Consider the following 18,632-nt stretch of genomic DNA (forward strand, 5'->3'; position numbering starts at 1 on the left):
TCTGTGCTTCTTTCCTCTTAGTGTTGTCTTCTTCCTTCTCTTCACAAGAACATGATTCTTCCACTTATAGTGTTGTCGTTTTACCAACAAAGTCTGAGTGTATTAGACAGCAGCAGTTATAATTCTCACACATTCTCTGCATTGTGATGTCATCTCATCCTCACACTATTCCCCAGAAGGCATCAGTTTATTTCCAATTCTCAGAGTTGCTAGGGACTGAGCTATGCTTTGCTTCTCTTTCAAGAAGATTCCGCCACTGGCTCCAGGTAAAGCACAGTTACTTACCATAACAGGTGCTATCCAGGGACAGCAGGCAGATATTTTCACATGTGGGTGACGTCATCAACGAAGCCCCGGTAAGGCACTTTAAAAGTGCATCGCCACTTTAAGAAATTTAGAAAGTACACGATAGCCTGCACTGCGCATGCCTTCCCGCCCGACATAGATGCGCGACTCCTCAGTTCAGTAAGCCAGCTAAGAAGCCAACCAGGAGAGGTGGATGGGTTGTGTGCTGTCTCTGGTTAACACCTGTTACGGTAAGTAACTGTGCTTTATCCCAGGACAAGCAGGCAGCATTATTCTCACACGTGTGTGATCTCTAAGCTAACCAGAATGGGAGGATCGGAGTGTTGGCCTTTTTTAGGAAAATAAATTTTGTAATACTGACTTGCCGAAGTGCCCATCCCATCTGGAAAAAGATTCCAGACAATAATGTGAGGTGAATGTATGAACCGAAGACCAAGTAGCAGCTTTGCAGATTTCATCAATCAGAGCAGAACGGAGAAAAGCTACTGATGCTGCCATAGCTCGAACTTTATGGGCTGTGACCCGACTCTCCAGTTGCAGCCCAGCCTGAGCATAACAGAACGATATGCAGGAACTCAATCAGTTGGAAATCGTTCTTTTGGAAACAGGATGCCCCAACTTGTTAGGGTCAAAAGAGACAAAAAGTTGAGGTGATGTTCTATGTGGTTTTGTTCTGTCGAGATAATGGGCCAGAGCCCGCTTGCAATCCAGAGTGTGAAGCGCCATTTCTTCTGGAGAGTGAGGCTTGGGAAAAAATACTGGAAGCACAATTGATTGATTGAGATGAAATTCAGTGATGACCTTTGGTAAGAACTTTGGATGAGTGCGAAGCACAACTTAGTCATGGTGGAATACTAAAAGGTAGGTCCGTCACTAGCACATGAAGTTCACTTTCTCTTCTGGCAGAAGTGAGAGAAATGAGAAAAACCACTTTCCAGGTAAAGTATTTGAGATGAGTCGTAGACATTGGTTCAAATGGAGGCTTCTTCATTTTAGCAAGAACCACATTGAGATCCCAAACCACTGGAGGTAGTTTGAGAGGTGGTTTCATATTAAAAAGCCTTTTCATGAATCTGGAGATCAGAGGATGAGCAGTAAGAGGTTTACCATCCATTAGTTGATGAAAGACGGTGATAGCACTGAGATGGACTCTAGTGGATGTAGACTTGAGGCCAGAGTCAGATAAATGAAGAAGATAATCCAAAACTAATGAAACAAGAGATGGATTCCGGATCCTGGTGATGAAGGAGACACCAGGAAGAAAAACTTGTCCACTTTTGCTGGTAACATTGCTGAGTGGCTGGTTTTCTAGAAGCTTCCAAAAGCTTCCAAAATGAGTCTGACAGGCTGTGAAATATGAAGATCAGATGGATTCAGCCTGAGAGATACCAAGCTGTCAGGTGTAAAGACTCAAGATTGGGATGTAGAAGAGAACCTTGACTCTGCCTGAGAAGAGATGAAAAAATTGGCAGAGGTATTGGTTCCTTGATACTGAGTTGAAGTAGAAGGAAGAACCAAGGTTGCCTGGGCCACCAAGGAGCTACAAGTATCATGGTGGTTGACTCTTGTTTCTCTCGGCCCCAGCACTGTTTTCTTGCTGGCCGCCGAGCCCGAGCCGTTGCCAAGGGGAGAGGAGCGTGGGAACACTGCTCCGCCCCCCTCCCGAAACTACAGGAGAGCCCCGACCTTAAAGCAGGTCGCACCAGCACAGCCCGGCAGTTTCTCTCGGCCCCAGCACTGTTTTCTTGCTGGTCGCCGAGTCCGAGCCGTTGCCAAGGGGAGAGGAGCGTGGGAGCACTGCTCCGCCCCCCTCCCGAAACTACAGGAGAGCCCCAACCTTAAAGCAGGTCGCACCAGCACAGCCCGGCAGTTTCTCTCAGCCCCAGCACTGTTTTCTTGCTGGCCGCCGAGCCCGAGCCGTTGCCAAGGGGAGAGGAGCGTGGGAGCACTGCTCCGCCCCCCTCCCGAAACTACAGGAGAGCCCCGACCTTAAAGCAGGTCGCACCAACGGCACGCCGCCGTTCGGTGTGCCGACGAAAGCGCACGACAAAGGCGCGTGCGCCTTAGCACGCGCCTTTGCGAAGTGCCTGCGTGGAAACGCTATCCCACATTCAGGAACCGCTCAACCAAATCCCCTCACCCGGAACGCAGAGGCAGTGACCTTACCACGAGTCGACCACGGACCCCCACTCCAGGCACGATCATCACTACCCAACCGGGTTACAGCAGAGACGACATACAAACGAGTCCATCTCAGAACGGGACAGACACAACAGGGCCACCTCACCTGTCTCCCTGACCTACGGAGCAAGACCAGACAACCCAACAGGATAAGGAGCATTACTGACCAATACTTATACTGTTTAACCTTGCCGGACCTGTCCTACAGAGCAAGACTAGATAACCTAACAGGATAAGTATCATTGCTGACCAATACTTATACGGTACAACCGTGCCAGACCTTTATAACACTCTTTAGCGCTACCCAAATAGCCAACGTAACCTCTAGCACACATTCACAACATTATCATCGATACAAACAGCCCACAGCCTACACCAGCACAAACTTCCAAGCAGCCTCGAAACCATAGTACTCTAGTCATTTGCGCCACCCAGCCAGTAATAGCTATACACCCACAGCAGTCTGCACATTTACACCACCCAACTGGTCATTTGCACCACCCAGCCAGAAAAAGCTCTACACTCACAGCAGCCTGCACACTTGCACCACATAGCTGCTGCCAATCAGGTCCTCATTAGTAGCATACTTAGGATAAGAATGCCTTAACTTATAAACTGTATTATACTGTACTGACATTATACCGGATTGTATTGAATTTCATTGTATGATTCTATATTTTACTGTTTGATTCTTTATTGATACTACATTGTACGGTAAGACACTATATTGTACTGTATGATACGTCTTTGGATTGCAATGTACTCATCTTGACCTGCATATCCTGCATTCCCTAATTATTCCATTCCTCTCTGCATCAAGCCTGACCAACCAAGCATAAGTCCAGAGAAACACTACTCCAAACCTTTACTGCGCTACTCCCAACCCATGTATCGCCCACAACGCCCCCCCGGCAAACTCCCAATCCATAACCACTGTTGCCGGAACCCCCCCACCATGGCCTGGCCAAGCACTCATCAATGCGCAGCACTACTCTTACTCTACCTGCTCACCACTAGATGCTGCAATGCAGACCACTCTAACATATCCCCCATCCCCATTCACATCTCCCTACACCGCTCAGTAAAACCCAAATCCCCACACTACTCAAGACCACCCAAACTCCAATCCGCCCCCTACCCACCCCCTCACCCACAAACCGACCAAGCCTCGCCCAAAGAAACCTAGAACACTAAAAAAACTGGTGTACTCCCACCTCTCCCCAACTGACCATACCAACCACCAGCCCCTACTTGGCGCATACCTAAATATCAGATCTATGCGAAATAAATCGATTCTGATCAAAGATTGGCTGACGGAAACCAACCCCGACTTTGTCCTTCTCGCGGAAACCTGGTTGCAATCAGACAAGGACATTATCATTAAAGACTGTCTACCCCCAGGATTCAAGATTCTCTCACTAGCCAGAACATGGGGAAGAGGAGGTGGATTAGCAATAATCTTCCGAGACCGGCTAAACTGTACCACTCTCAACACAATATCCTCGCCTAACGCAGAAATTCTAACCATCTCTCTAACCCCAAAATCACTACCCGCCTCACTAACTATCACTCTATTTTATATCCCTCCAAAAAAATGGACCCTGGCCAAAGAGGTCTTCGAGGAATCCCTACTAACCAACTCTTTAACAAGCCCTTATAACCTACTATGCGGGGATATTAACATCCATCTGGAGCAAACTGACCAACCAGAAATCTCAAACTTATGGTCACTTCTCACCCAACTAGGCTATGCCAAACAACCCCCTATCAAAACCCACCAAAGGGGTCAGCAGCTAGACCTGGTAACTTTCTCCTCCAAGGAACAAGCCAATCCCATATTCTATTGGAAACAAGGCAGCTGGTCAGACTCTCTCTGGTCGGATCACCGTCTATGCACCTTCTCAATAGGATGCCAACATAATCCCCCCAAAAACAGCAAAACTAGAATCATCCAAACCCACACTACCAGAGGAAAGATTGACCCAGTGGATTTTTGGTCTCGGTTCGAACTAACCACCAATCAATCCGAAGAAACAGAGCAACTCATGACCTCCTGGATCAAGGATAGTACTAACATACTAAATGAGATCGCCCCCATTAAGACCCGCAGAATAAGAACTTCAAACCAAGAAGGCTGGTTCGATTCAGAACTGCTACTACTAAAGAAGGAACTCAGAAAAGCAGAAAGACTATGGCATAAATCAGGAAGCCAAGAACACAGACTGGCCTGGAGAATAAAACTAAAAAACTACAAAAACTTCACCAACGAAAAAAGAAAAAATTTTTACTCTCACAAAATCGGTAACATTAAAAACAACAGTAGTAACCTCTTTAAATTGGTCAATGACCTATACAACATCGAAACCATCACAAACATCCATGAAGAATCCACTCTAACCGCCAATTCCCTTGCAGACTTCTTTAACACCAAGATTCAAAAATTAAGATCAACTTTACCTACCAGGACCAATCCCCTTGAACTGTTCCCCATTCTCCCAGACCCTGGTTTACCTAACCCAGACCCAGGATCCAAAACCGACCTTAGCTGGAAACAATTTTCAACAATAGACTGGCAAACCTTTAATACTTACTACAACAAATATACCCACTCCTTCTGCAAATTGGACACATGCCCACCAAACATCATGAAAACCGCCCCGAGCCTCTTCAAAGCAAACATGATGAGATGGGTTAACTCCCTACTGTTCACAGGAAACTTCCCGCCAGAGCAAGGCCACATTATGATTACCCCTATCATAAAAAACACAAAAGAATCACCAAATTCCCCATCAAACTACAGACCGATTGCAAGCATCCCCTTATTCACCAAAATAGCAGAAGGGATGGTACAAGCTGAGCTCTCCGCATACCTATAGAAATTCAACATCCTAAGCGACAACCAATCTGGCTTCCGCGCGGATCACAGCACTGAAACCATCATAGCCGCTCTTCTTGACCATCTCCACACGCTCTTTAGTCAAGGCTCTAGTGCCTTAATCATACAACTAGACTTGAGCAGTGCCTTTGACCTGGTCGACCACACCATTCTCCTGGAATGCCTGGCACACATTGGCATCTCCGATCAGGTCCTCAACTGGTTTCAGGTGTTCCTAATAAATAGATCCTACAAGGTACTCAAGAATAACTCTTTCTCATATAGCTGGGACAACATCTGCGGTGTCCCGCAGGGCTCCCCCCTATCCCCCACTCTGTTCAATATCTACCTGGCCTCCCTAGGTAACCTCCTACACACCCTCAAGCTGAAATTTTTCATCTACGCAGATGACATCACAATAGCCATCCCTCTAACCAGTTTTTCACCAGAACTACTCGAATACATCACAAACATCCTCAACCAGATTGAACTCTGGATGCTATCATTCAGACTGAAACTAAACCCTGATAAAACAAAATTTTTTCTAGCCACCCCCAAAGATAAAATCAGGGACACTACAATTCAACTGAAAGGAATGACTTTCCCCCTCGAACATACCTTAAAAATCCTGGGAGTCACGTTTGACAAAAATTTATCCCTAGAATATCACACCGACCTCATAGTCAAGAAATGCTTCTCGGCACTCTGGAAACTCCGCACTATAAAAAAATACTTCGATGACACCTCGTTCCGCCTTCTAGTTCCATTCTAAGCATCCTAGACTACTGCAATATTATCTACCTGAACTCCACGAAGAAAATTACCAGGAGACTAAAAATGATCCAGAACACCGCCGTTCGCCTCATCTATGGCCTAAAGAAATGGGAACATATCACCCCATTCTACCACCAACTCCACTGGCTGCCTTTCGAATCCAGGGTGCTCTTCAAGTTCGCATGCTTCTGTTACAAATCGGTAAATGGCTATTCACTAAGATACATCAATCCCCACTTTAACCTCTACTGCTCCTACAAGAAATCCCGCAGAATTCAACTGTTCGCCTTCCCTTCGCTAAAGCTGTGTCACCTCAAAAGATTCCTAGACAAAACCTTCGCCTTCCAAGCACCAAGCTGAACCCATGGCTAGCCCAAATGATACTGGAGGCCCCCACTTACCTCGGCTTTAGAAAACTACTCAAAACCCACCTATTCAGCAAACAAGACCCCTAACCGCCCCCTCCCGGTAATCGCCTGACCTTTGCCCGGCTCAGCTCCTCCTTCTTGATCACTTCTTTCCCCCCTCTCTTCTACCCTCCTCCTTCTTCATCTGCCAAACTCAGCTAATTATGTTGTAAACCTGATATATTGTTGTAAATCTGTATGTCAATGCGGATCCTAACCTAATTGATGTAAACCGCCTAGAACTCGTTGGGTGTGGCGGTATATAAGAATAAAATTATTATTATTATTATTATTATTGTTTGGCTTTGAGAAGTGTCTTGAGAATGAGAGGAATGTGTGGAAACGCATAGAGGAACTTGTGCGTCCAATCCAGAAGAAAAGCGTCTGCCTCCAGTCAATGAGGAGAGTACAGTCTGGAGCAGAATTGGGGAAAATTGTTGTTGAGGGGAGACACAAATAAATCTACTTGAGGAGTCCCCCATTGAGAAAAAATGGGATGGAGAGCTGCAGAGTTGAGCGTCCATTCGTGAGATTGAAGAATTCTGCTGAGTTTGTCTGCCAAGAAACTCTGTTCCCCCTGAATGTAAACAGCTTTGAGAAAGATGTTGCGAGCAATCACCCAAAGCCAGATCCTCTAAGCCTCCTGACTAAGGAGAGAACCTGTGCCTCCTTGCTTGTTTATATAATACATGGCTACTTGATTGTCCGTGCGAAGCAGGAAGACATAGTTGACTGTTAAATGCTGCAAAGCTTTGAGGGCATAATAAATTGCTCTGAGCTCCAGAAGACTGATATGAAACTGTTGTTCTCTAAATGACCAATGACCCCGAGTTTGAAGGCCATCCAGATGAGTCCCCCAAGCATAGGTGGACATGTCTGACCGAAACAGAAGACCTCTAGATTGGAAGAATTCATCCACCATTGAAGCAACCGAAGAGACGAGGTGACAGAAATGTGCTGCGAGAGGGGAGTCGGTCGCTTGAGACCACTGTGAAGCTAGAGACCATTGAGGCGTCCCGAGATGAAACCTCGCAAATGGAGTCACGTGGACTGTGGAGGCCATGTGGCCCAAAAGAACTATCATTCGCCTGACCGAGGTTGACTGGAGCTGATGACAAAGTTGAAGTAAAGTTTTCTGATACTCTTAAGGAAGAAATGCTCTCAGCCGAGTTGTGTCGAGAAGAGCTCCAATGAACTGGAGCCTCTGAGATGGATGAAGTTAGGACTTGGGATAGTTGATGCTAAACCCCAAGTTCTGAAGAAAAAGTATGGTGAGATTCATCGCTAGAAACACAGCTTGACACAAATGGTTTTTTATGAGACAGTCGTCTAGCTAGGGAAAGATTTATAGACCCTGAGATCTCAAGGCCACAGCCACCACTACCAGGCACTTGGTAAAGACTTTGGGAGAAGATACTAGGCCAAAAGGTAGGACCTTGTATTGATAGTGGTGATATGCCACTTGAAATCTGAGGTATTTTCTGGAAGCTGGGTGAATTGGGATACGAGTGTAGGCTTCCTTGAGATCCAGAGAGTATAGCCAATCATTGTGAACCAAGAGGGGATATAGAGTGGCTAGAGAGATCATCCACTTTCACTTTTTGTAGATTTAGAGAGATCATGTGAAATTTCTCCTTGACAAGAAACTCGTTGAGGGCTCCAAGATCTAAAATAGGTCGGAGACTTCCTGTCTTCTTCAGGACTAGAAAATAATGGGAGTAAAACCCCCGGTTTTGCTGATCCACAGGAACCTCCTCGATGGCATTGAGGATTAGTAGAGAATCGATTTCCTGAAGAAGAAGGGAGGACTGGTGATGGTTGGAAGAAGACTCTTTTGGAGGATGATCTGGAGGGACAGTCAGAAAATAAAGAGAGTAACCCTCTCGAATGATCTGCAGAATCAATAGATCGGAGGTGATCAACTCCCAATGATGAAAATAGAGTTGGAGACGACCTCTATACTCTCAAGTAGCTGGTCAAAAAGACTGAGTAGATTTAGCAGGAGCAGACGCTTGAGATTTTTGAGGACATTGCTGTTTTTGTTTCTTCTGTTGTGGCCTGACAGGAGCAGAAGACTTTGCTGAAAAACACCTCTGATAAGAAGATGGCCTGAATGTTCATGATGTGGAAAGCTTGGGTTTAGGTTTAACCAAGGTATCCCATTGGGTTTAATGAGCAGTGAGCTCCTGAGTTGCAATATCTGTGGAATCCCCAAAAAACTAGTCTTCCAAGCAAGGGACATTTGCAAATCTGTTCTGAAGATTAACATCCATATCTGAAAGCCTGAGCCATACCAATCTACTCATGGCCACAGACATAGAAGAGGCCCTGGAAGTGAGCTTGAAAACATCATAAGCTGAGCGAACCATATACCGTATTTTTCACTCCATAAGACGCACTTTTTCCACCCTCAAAAAGGGGATGGAAATAAGGGTGCGTCTTATGGAGCGAATACCGTGTCATCATAGTCCCCCCCCCCCGGTACCTTTATGTAATCATGGCAGGCCAGCACTGCATCGGCAGGCTCCCCTGCTGGACAGCTGCCCGATTCCCCATCTGCTGCGGCAGTGAGAGGCAGGCACGAGCTCTGAGCGTACCTGCCTGGTCCCGCACCGCCACCGCCCGAATGGTGTCCTCAGGTTAGTCCAGCGCTCCCCCATCTGCCACGGAAGTGAAAGGCAGGCGCGAGCCCCGAGCATGCCTGCCTGGTCCTATGCTGCCACCTGAATGGTGCCGATGGTTCTCGCAAGACTCGCAGGAGCTGTTGGCACCATTCAAGCGGTGGCACAGGACCAGGCAGGCACACTCGGGGCTCGCGCCTGCCTTTTACTACCATCTGACGATGCAGCACTGGACTGAGCTGATGGCACCATTCAGGTGGCGGCGTAGGACCAGGCAGGCGCATTCGGGGCTCGCACCTGCCTCTCACTGGAGCAAAAATTATAGTATTTCTGTTCCTGGAGTGCTTGCTGTCCCAAGAATGCACACCCAGCAGGAATACATTTATAAAATCCAGTTTAAATTATATGTTATAACTGCTGTGAGGTGAAGTCTTTCTAGCCCAGAGAATTTAGTTGTTACTATTTTAGTGCTCCAGTCCCTTTGAAAATTATCCTTCATGCGCTTTGAATTGTCCTCACAACTTTCACTTTTCTTTCAGGGTCGCACAGAATTACTTGACATTCTTTAAGACAGGAAATTTTTGGCAATTGTTTCAGGCTCCCAAACTACAAGCAAATTTGAGCTAGGAATTCAAATACAATATGGATTGTAGAGGCTGGGTTTCTCCCCTCTGTTCTCCAACAGTTGACCTGTTTCTCATGGTCACATTTCAGCATTTGGCAAGGAAAATGACTGTAATTCATTTAAGTTAATTGAACAAGTTGACGGCTCATTAAGAGTTGAACATCATGTGACCAGCTGTCTTTTAGGAACTAGGATGTAGCAGTAACTGCTTGGATAGCATGAAATTAACAGTCAATTTGGATTGTAAATATTGCTTGTGGTGAACTTTCTCACATCCTTCATTTAATCCTCTTTTCTTGTACAAGCTGTGTTTACAAATCCCAAACCAGTCACATTTTCCCAAGCATTTCAAGCGAGAAACCTCCTCTGTAATGTGCTTTCTGTGTGCTGAGAAGCCAAGCAAGCTGTCCTTGGAACAGAGCCCTTCCACGTCGATGGAGAGAGATCTGTGAGACTGGAACGGCAAATGTTACCAGACACTTGTGTATCACCCTCTGCTTGCTTGCTTACTGAGAATCTAAGTGCAAAAGTGGGGTTCTATGTGATGGAGTGTCCCCCTCCACTCTGATCAGGATAGCAGCACTATTTTAATATATATTGCCTGGCTTACTGTTACTCTGAATAACTCTGTTCTGCTGATCTCGGAGAAAGACACAGGGACAGATGGCAGATGAGGTTCAACGTGGGTAAGTGTAAAGTGATGCATGTCGGTAACAAAAATCTCATGCACGAATACAGGATGTCCGGGGCGGTACTTGAAGAGACCTCCCAGGAAAGGGACTTGGGAGTTCTTATTGACAAGTTGATGAAACTGTCCACACAATGTGCGGTGGTGAAAAGGGCAAATAGAATGCTAAGAATGACAAAGAAAGGGATCATGAACAGATCGGAGAAGGTTATCATGCCGCTGTACCGGGCCGTGGTGCGCCCTCACCTGGAGTACTGCGTACAGCACTGGTCGCCTTACATGAAGGACAATGTACTACTCGAAAGGGTCCAGAAAAGAGCAACTAAGATGGTTAAGGGGTTGGAGGAGCTGCCGTACAGCGAAAGATGAGAGTGGCAGAAAACTGGGGTTGGGTGCGGAGCCTGGCAGGGAGAATTTGGTTCAGAATGTTTTTTTTTTCTTGTTTTGCTCCTCTAAATCTAGGGTGATTCTTATGGAGCGAAAAATACGGTACTTTCTCAACTGTGTGACAGTACTAACAAAGCGTTGGAAATCTTTCAGTTTATGAGAAGGAAGATATTTTTGAAAACCAGGTAATTGTTTTACGAGATGTTTCAAATAGCAAGAAACATAGAAGTTGTAATTTAGGACTCAAATGGCTAACATAGAATTTTGATAAAACTGTCGGCTAAATCTGTCTATAGTCCTTCCCTCTCAGCCTGGGGAAACTGAAGCATAGACCTTGGATGGAGTAGATTTCTTTAAAGTGGACTCCACTACCAAGCATTGATGAGGGAGTTAACGTTTGTCAAATCCAGGAATTGAAATGATTTTATAGAACGAGTCCAATTTCCTGGGAACAACAGGAACAGAGAGAGGAGACTCCCAATTTTTGTAGAGGGTTTCTCTCAAGATTCCATGTAAGGAAAGGGTTTTTTAAAATAAATTTTTCAATCATTACATACATAATTAATAAAGAAACAAGTCAATTTGATACAATAATATAAAGGTAAACTCATCAATTCAAAATTTTCTTTTAAGCCCACATCATTGAAGAGCCACACTAAAATTCAAAGAAAATATATTTCTACTATAGGTAAACAAATTGAATGAATGCCAGGAAGTTTTAATAGTTCCTCAGGAGGCTGCTCATAGTCCAAAGTTTCCAAAAATTCAGCACTGTATTTGGAATCTGTCTCCAGCTTCACAGAGAGATTCTTTCCCAACTGTCTAATAAAACAAGTAAAGGAAAGCCTCTCTATAGGAGAAGACACTCTAACTGGAGAGTGCTTAGGAGACTTTGATGCAGGAGAGTCATCTGCTTCAACAGTTGAAGGAGAAGGATCTGGATTCAAATCATCCTGTAGGTCCAAATCAACAAGGACAGAAGGAGAATGATGCTTGAATCGGAGCCGGTCCGGTGTCAAGGAGTCCTCAGAATGTTTACGTTTATGAAAAACCTGCTTGGATTTGGAAGAACTCCTGCTAGATTGTCTCGAAGAAGAAGAAAGATGCTTCGAGGAGATGGAATGGTGTCTGGTGGAACGACGCTTCAATTCAGGACTAGATGGATGTGAGTGATGTCGAGATCCAGCGTTGCATCGATGGAGCATCGACGGTACAGGAAGACCTTGCAGAGTTAGGCTCAGGCTGGACCGGTACCGGAGGATTCAATGTTGGAGGTCAAAAGATTAAACGTATCCCCCAAAGTTCTCATTAAACAGAGCATCGAGCTTCTGTTGAAAAGAAAGCACTGGTAACTTTGGCTTAGTCACCGGTACCAATAGTGCTGCGACTCGTTCCAGAGAGGATGACTCAGACAATGATGCACCTCTTGATGTTGGAACAAGTCGCGTAAGTGGTTTTGGCTTGGTCAGCATGAATGGACTCTATGTCTTAGTGACCTGCGACCCCCGTCTTGGAAGCTGTTGGCTTTTTAGTTGGCTTACCAGATGGAGCGATGATCTGCGTCACCGGGGTCGATGTAGCATCAGGTGGTATCTATGTCTTTGTAGCTTTCGATGTAGATGGTGTTGATGACAAATCTCTCTATGCCGAGCAACTTTTCTTGCTGTAAAATGTGGCTTCAAATAGAGTTGAACAAAGTGTGCAGGATTGAACCCAGTGCTCTGGAACCAGACACTGTAAGCATCAGTTGCAAGAGCCTGTAATTGAAATAGTCTGAGCACACCTGTTGCACTTTTTAAAACCTGTCACCGGGCATGACATTGAAGGGAAGACCGCCTCAGCTAAATCAAACTCAATGGCTAAAGCGTGAAAAAAGGCCCCACTGGTCAAATCGTTGGAAGGATGACAAAGGGAAATTTCAGACTCCCAAAACGGGTTTGTTTGTTTTTAAACCTAGGGAGAAACTAAAGAATATAAGAATAACGAACGCATGAGTGGGAAGGTAAGGCAAAATGAAGAACGTTTGAAGAACACGATTTCTACATCCACAGAAAAAACAGAACTGAAGAGCCACGCACCTGACAACAAAGAGCTCTGTAGGGAGTGGTTTGTGATGTCATCAGCCTATATCTGCATTGAAATAGTCATCAGGCTATTCATAACATTAACAGTGTACTTACAAGTTTATCAGTGTGCTTTTTCTCCCTGTATAAAGATTTGTTGTAGAGAAACCGATTTCCTGATGTTTCTTGCTGGGACAATGCAGAACAATGCTCACTAAGGAGAAATTAGGTTCTTACCTGCTAATTTACTTTCTTTTAGCTTCTCCAGACCAGTAGAGGTTAATCTTTACGAATGGGTATATATCCAATCATGACCAGCAGGTGGAGACTGAAAACAAAACTGTGGGACAGTATATAATATACTCCCTTCTCTATTTACCTCAGTCTTCCGAATAGCCAAGCAGAACTAAGAACTGGAAAACAGAAAGAAAACAATACTCCGAACAGGAGTAACAAATAACATACCCAAATGCTGTTGGAAAATGCAGAGGAGAAATACCAGAAGGAAAATGTCCCCACAGCTCGCCAGCTAAGCCAGCCGAGCCACAGCCGCTGTTCTTTAATTATCCCCGGCCCTAGAAAAATACTAGAACCCGCAGCAAAAAACAAAAACTGCCCGCGAAACAGCCCCAAGCACAACAACAACAATAGACAGGGTGGGGACCTCTACTGGTCTGGAGAAGCTAAAAGAAAGTAAATTAGCAGGTAAGAACCTAATTTCTCCTTCTTTAGCACTCTCCAGACCAGTAGAGGTTAATCTTTACGAATGGGACGTACCAAAGCAGTCCCTCACACGGGCGGGACCCCCGAAGGGCCGACACCAGAACACACACACCGAACACCGCGTCCTGACGCGCCAGAACATCTACCCGAAAAAGTCTGACAAAGGAATACAAGGAAGACCAAACCGCAGCCGTACAAATGTCCACTGGAGGCACGAGCGACAACTCAGCCCAAGAAGCCGCCTGACCCCGAGTAGAATGAGCTTTGAGAAACTCCGGAACTGGCTGCTGCCCCAGAAGAGAAGCGGAAGCAAAAGTCTCCTTGATCTAGCATGCAATAGTAGCCCTAGAAGCGCCAGCCCCCCTAAGAGGACCAGTCAGAAGGACAAAGAGATGATTTTATTTCCTGATCTCCTGGGTCCAGTGCACATAAGAGCGAAGGACCAGACCAACATCCACCATGCTCAGCTGACTTTGCTCAGAAGAGCCCTCCCAACTACCCAAGACCGGGAGGACCACAGATTGATTGACATGAAAAGGAAAAACTACTATTGGCAGAAAAGGAAGGAACAGGCCTCAAGACAACCTGCTCCCTAGAAAACTCCAAGAAGGGAGCCCTACAAGAGAAAGCATGTAGCTCAGAAACACGCCTAGCGGAAGAAATGTCCACCAAAAAGACCGTCTTCAGAGGAAGGTCCTTCAAAGAGCAGCCGCCCAACGGTTCGAAGGGCGGGTGCATCAGAATAGAGAGAACCAGACTGAGATTCCAAGAGGGAATAGAGGACCGCACGGGAGGCCTGAGCACCTTGGCCGCCCGCAAAAAGCGAATCACATCAGGAATGGCTGTCAAACGCTGACCCGTCACAAACCCCCGAAAGGCTGACAAGGCCACAAGCTGAACCCGGAGAGAAGCCGAAGCCAGGCCTCTATCCATGCCATCTTGCAAGAACTCTAAGAAGTTAGGCACAGAAACGCGAAGAGAGACCACTCCCCGCACCTGGCACCACCCCTCAAAGAAGTGCCAAATCCACACAGAAGCCTGAGAGGTAGAAAGCCTCCAGGACCCCAAGAGTGTAGAGATCACCCTATCTGAATACCCCTTCTTACCAAGGCGACCCCTTTCAAAAGCCAAGCCGTAAGACAGAAGGGAGACGGGTCGAACATGGGAATGGGACCCTGCGTCAGAAGGTCGTCCAAGGGAGGCAGAGGAAGAGGATCCGCCACCAGAGTGTCACCAGATCTGCGTATCACGGATGTCGAGGCCAATCTGGAGCCACCAGAACCCCCAGTCCCGGATGGCGAACAATGCGGAGAAGAACTCTGCCCACTAATGGTCACAGAGGGAACCTGCACAACAGCCCCTCTGTTGGCCATGGTTGAACCAGAGCATCCAGACCCTCGGCCAGTCCATCCCTGCGACGACTGAAGAAGCGGAACACCTTGGCCTTGCCACTCGAGGCCGACAGGTCCATCAGGGACTGACCCCAAGCCGGCATTATCAACTGAAGAGCCACAGGGCTGAGACACCACTCTCTGTGATCTAAGATGTGACTGAGGAAGTTCGCCTGAACAACCTCTACCCCGGCCATGTGAGAGGCCGAGAGGTCCAGAAGGCGTGACTCCGCCCCAAAGCATGAGCCGAGCCGCCTCCTCCGCCACCTGAGCGCTCTTGGTGCCTCAACGATAGACATAAGCCACCGCCGTGGCAATGTCAGACCGGACTCTGACCGACTTGCCCCTCAAGCGGGAGCGGAAGGCTAATAGCGCCAGAGGGACGGCTCTGGTCTCCAACATGTTGATTGACCAGGATGCCTCCTCCATGGACCAGGTGCCCCTAGACACTGAGCCCCCCCAACCGAGGAGATTGGCATCCGAGAGAAGCACCGTCCACTGCGATAGGCCAAGACTCATCCTCTGGACCAGATGAGAGGTCTGGAGCCACCAAAGAAGACTGCAGCGCGTCAAGCCTCACAGAGGGACAGGGACCTCCAAACTTAGCCACTGGGGTGACCATCTACGGAGCCGAGCATACTGAAGAGACATGTGGGCCCACCACACAACATCCAGGAACACTGCCATCGACCCCAAGACTTGGAGGAAATCCTGCGCCCGAGGACACCGGGACGCCAAAAGAAGGCGAATCTGAGATTGCAATTTGCTTACCCGGGCCTCTGGAAGGAAGACCTTCCCCAAGGAGGTGTCGAACAGAACTCCAAGGTACTCCAGATACTGAGCGGGGACCAACCGACTCTTGGAAAGGTTGACCACCCAGCCCAGCGACCGGAGAAACTCAACCACCCGAGCCGTAACTCGGGCGCTCTCCTGCAACGACTTCGCCCGAAACAACCAGTCATCCCAGAAGGGGTGCACCAGAATGCCCTCTGACTGCAATGCCACCGTGACGACCACCATCAACTTGGCGAACGTCCGGGGAGTCGTGGCCAGGCCCAAGGGAAGCACCCAGAACTGAAAGTGCAGGCCCAATATCGCCAAGCAAAGAAAGAGCTGAGGAGCGGCCCGAATGGAAACAGGCAAGTAGGCCTCCGCCAGAGTGAGAGAAGTCAGGAATTCCCCCGGCTGAACCGCCAGAAGGACAGACTGCAGTGTGTCCATGCGAATAAAAGGGAATTCTGAGAGTCCTGTTGATCTCAGTTTAAACCAAGGATGGGCCGAAAGGTCCCCTCCCTTTAGGGCCCCATAAAGGAAATGGCGTACCAGCCGATACCGCACTCCTGAGGGGACACTGGACAACTGCTTAGAGATCTAGCAAGCGCTGAAGGGTCTGGCGAAAGGCTAGCGTCTCCCATGCCACCTGACATGGAAAGGCTAGATATGATCCGGCAGAGAGCGGATAAAATTCAAGTACATAACCGTCCCGCACCACCACCAGGACCCACTGATCGGACGTGATCTTGGCCCACTTTGGAAACAAGTTGCGAAGCCGGGCACCCCCAGGAACCAAAGGGGGCGCCGGCAAAGAGACATCGCGCAGGACGGGCAGCAGGGGAACCGGGGGGGAAACTCCCAGCCCCCCGACGGGCCCCCTGAAAAAGACTGCATGCGCTAAGCCAACCGACCCCGGGGAAAAACCGGAAGCCTGGAAAGAAGCAGTCCCATGCCCCAGGCAAAACTTGTGAAATTCCCGCAGACGCCCCCGGGCAATGCCAACCCGAGAAGCCGGGCGGGCACGGTCCTCAGGCAGACGGGGCACCTCCGGGTCCGTCAGAGTCTGAACCACCGGATCTAAGTCCTCTCTAAACAAAAAACAACCCCCGAAAGGGAAATTTTGGAAGTTCAGTTTTGGACGCGGCAACCGCCGACCAAGCGCGAAGCCACAAGGTACAGCGTGCGGCCACCAAAAGACCCAGACTTAGCAGCACCAAGTCACAAAGAACAACCGAGAGGAACGAGGCAGTCAACTCAAACTTCACCACCTCCAGATCCACTAAGGACCAGTCATCAGACTCACGATCCAGGACATGCTCAGACCACCGAAACACGGTGCGAGCCACCAGCCCCACACAAATAGCTGCCGGGACCCCCAAGGCAGAGACATCAAAATTATACTTAAGAAGTGTCTCTAACGTACGCTCCTCAGAGACCCTAAGAGCAGATCCGTCCATAACAGGCACGGTATGCCGCTTAGGAAGTGCCGAGACCACCGCGTCCCCCATTGGCGTAAGTAAGGTAGCCCTATCCCCCTCCGGGATGGGATACCCATGAGCCAAGGCGCACACCAAACGAAACGGCGCCCGTAGGCCACTGCGCCAACACAAAATCCCGGAAATCCTGATGCACAGGAAAAGAGCGGGAAACAGGACAGACCCCCTGAAGCCGAGGGGCCCCCATACGCGGGGTCTCCAGTGGCGCAACTTCGAAAATGCAGCACCAAGGAGACCTGCTACATCAGGTCTAAAAGCTCATCCCTCTGAATAAAAAGCGCACTACGGACGCATCTGCTCTGGAAGACGGGAAAACCGCCGCCCCGCTGCCAGCGGGCATCCCCTCTAGAGGATCCTGGAAGCCCGCCAAAGCAGCCAGGTCCTCAACCATGCCAACACGCTCCTCCGACCACCAATTTGCAATCCAAGCCCCCCCGCGGGTGCTTGGATGAGGGAGGAGGAAGAGGGGACGCCAAACGAAAAGAGGGAGGCAAGCCATAGGGGGCGCGGAGGGAAAACCACCCCCGAAACCCCCCAGGTGCACGTGGGACCCCCAATTGTCTGCACAAAGAAAGAAATTAAATTGGGGACAAAAAACCCCTGGGGGTCCCCAGGGACTCCCTGCCCCAGCAGGGGTCCCTGCTGAAACCTGCCCCTGTGTTTGCAATATAGGGGGAAGGTCACCTGAGGTTGCAGACAAAATGGAGGGGCCAGACAGAGAAAATGGCGAAGTTCCCGCCAAAAATGCTCCCTCCATGGCCTGTAGCGGCTGAGAAGGCTGAACAGTCCCAGCCGCTAAAACAGGCAAGTCGGCATCAGCTGTCAAAAAATCAGCTGAGAGGGAATCTTTCGGCGAATCCCTCCGTGGGCGGTTGGGGAAGACCGGGCTTCCCCACTGCTCCCAGCCGACTCGCGAGGCACCATCGGCGGGGAGCTCTGGGCGCCTGCAGCCGCTGCCGACGGAGCTCCACCACCTCACCGACCCAAACCGCCGAGTTCAGGCCGGCCGCGAGTGCCTCGCGGCTGGACCTAATTGTGTCCCCCTCCCCTGGAGAAGGGCACAATTGCTCCATACGCGACCTAGCTAGAAAAAAGTGCCGGTTAGATGAAAAAATACAGTAAAATACAGTTTTCTTAAAGGGAAACAACCCTTCAGACCGGCACTACCTCAGGATTTTTTTTTTTTTTTTTTTACAGAACAGACTCCACAGGCTCTCGAAGCAATATGCCTTGCTTGATTTAGGGGGCAAGGCTTACTGCTGAGGCTCCTCTAAAAAAATGTGGGGAGGTGGAGGAAGTGGGGGGAGGGACCCCGCTCGAG

The 18,632-nt window shown here is 48.4% G+C and overlaps 1 protein-coding gene across 3 annotated transcripts in view; it reads right to left on the reverse strand.

The window, feature by feature from the left end:
* The window catches only part of ATP2C1 (ATPase secretory pathway Ca2+ transporting 1), a 262,616-nt gene that overhangs the window by 43,771 nt on the left and 200,213 nt on the right, over positions 1-18,632 (reverse strand). The window lies entirely within an intron of this gene.

The sequence above is a fragment of the Geotrypetes seraphini genome, chromosome 2 (genome assembly GCF_902459505.1).
Source record: "Geotrypetes seraphini chromosome 2, aGeoSer1.1, whole genome shotgun sequence".
Lineage (NCBI taxonomy): Eukaryota > Metazoa > Chordata > Amphibia > Gymnophiona > Dermophiidae > Geotrypetes > Geotrypetes seraphini.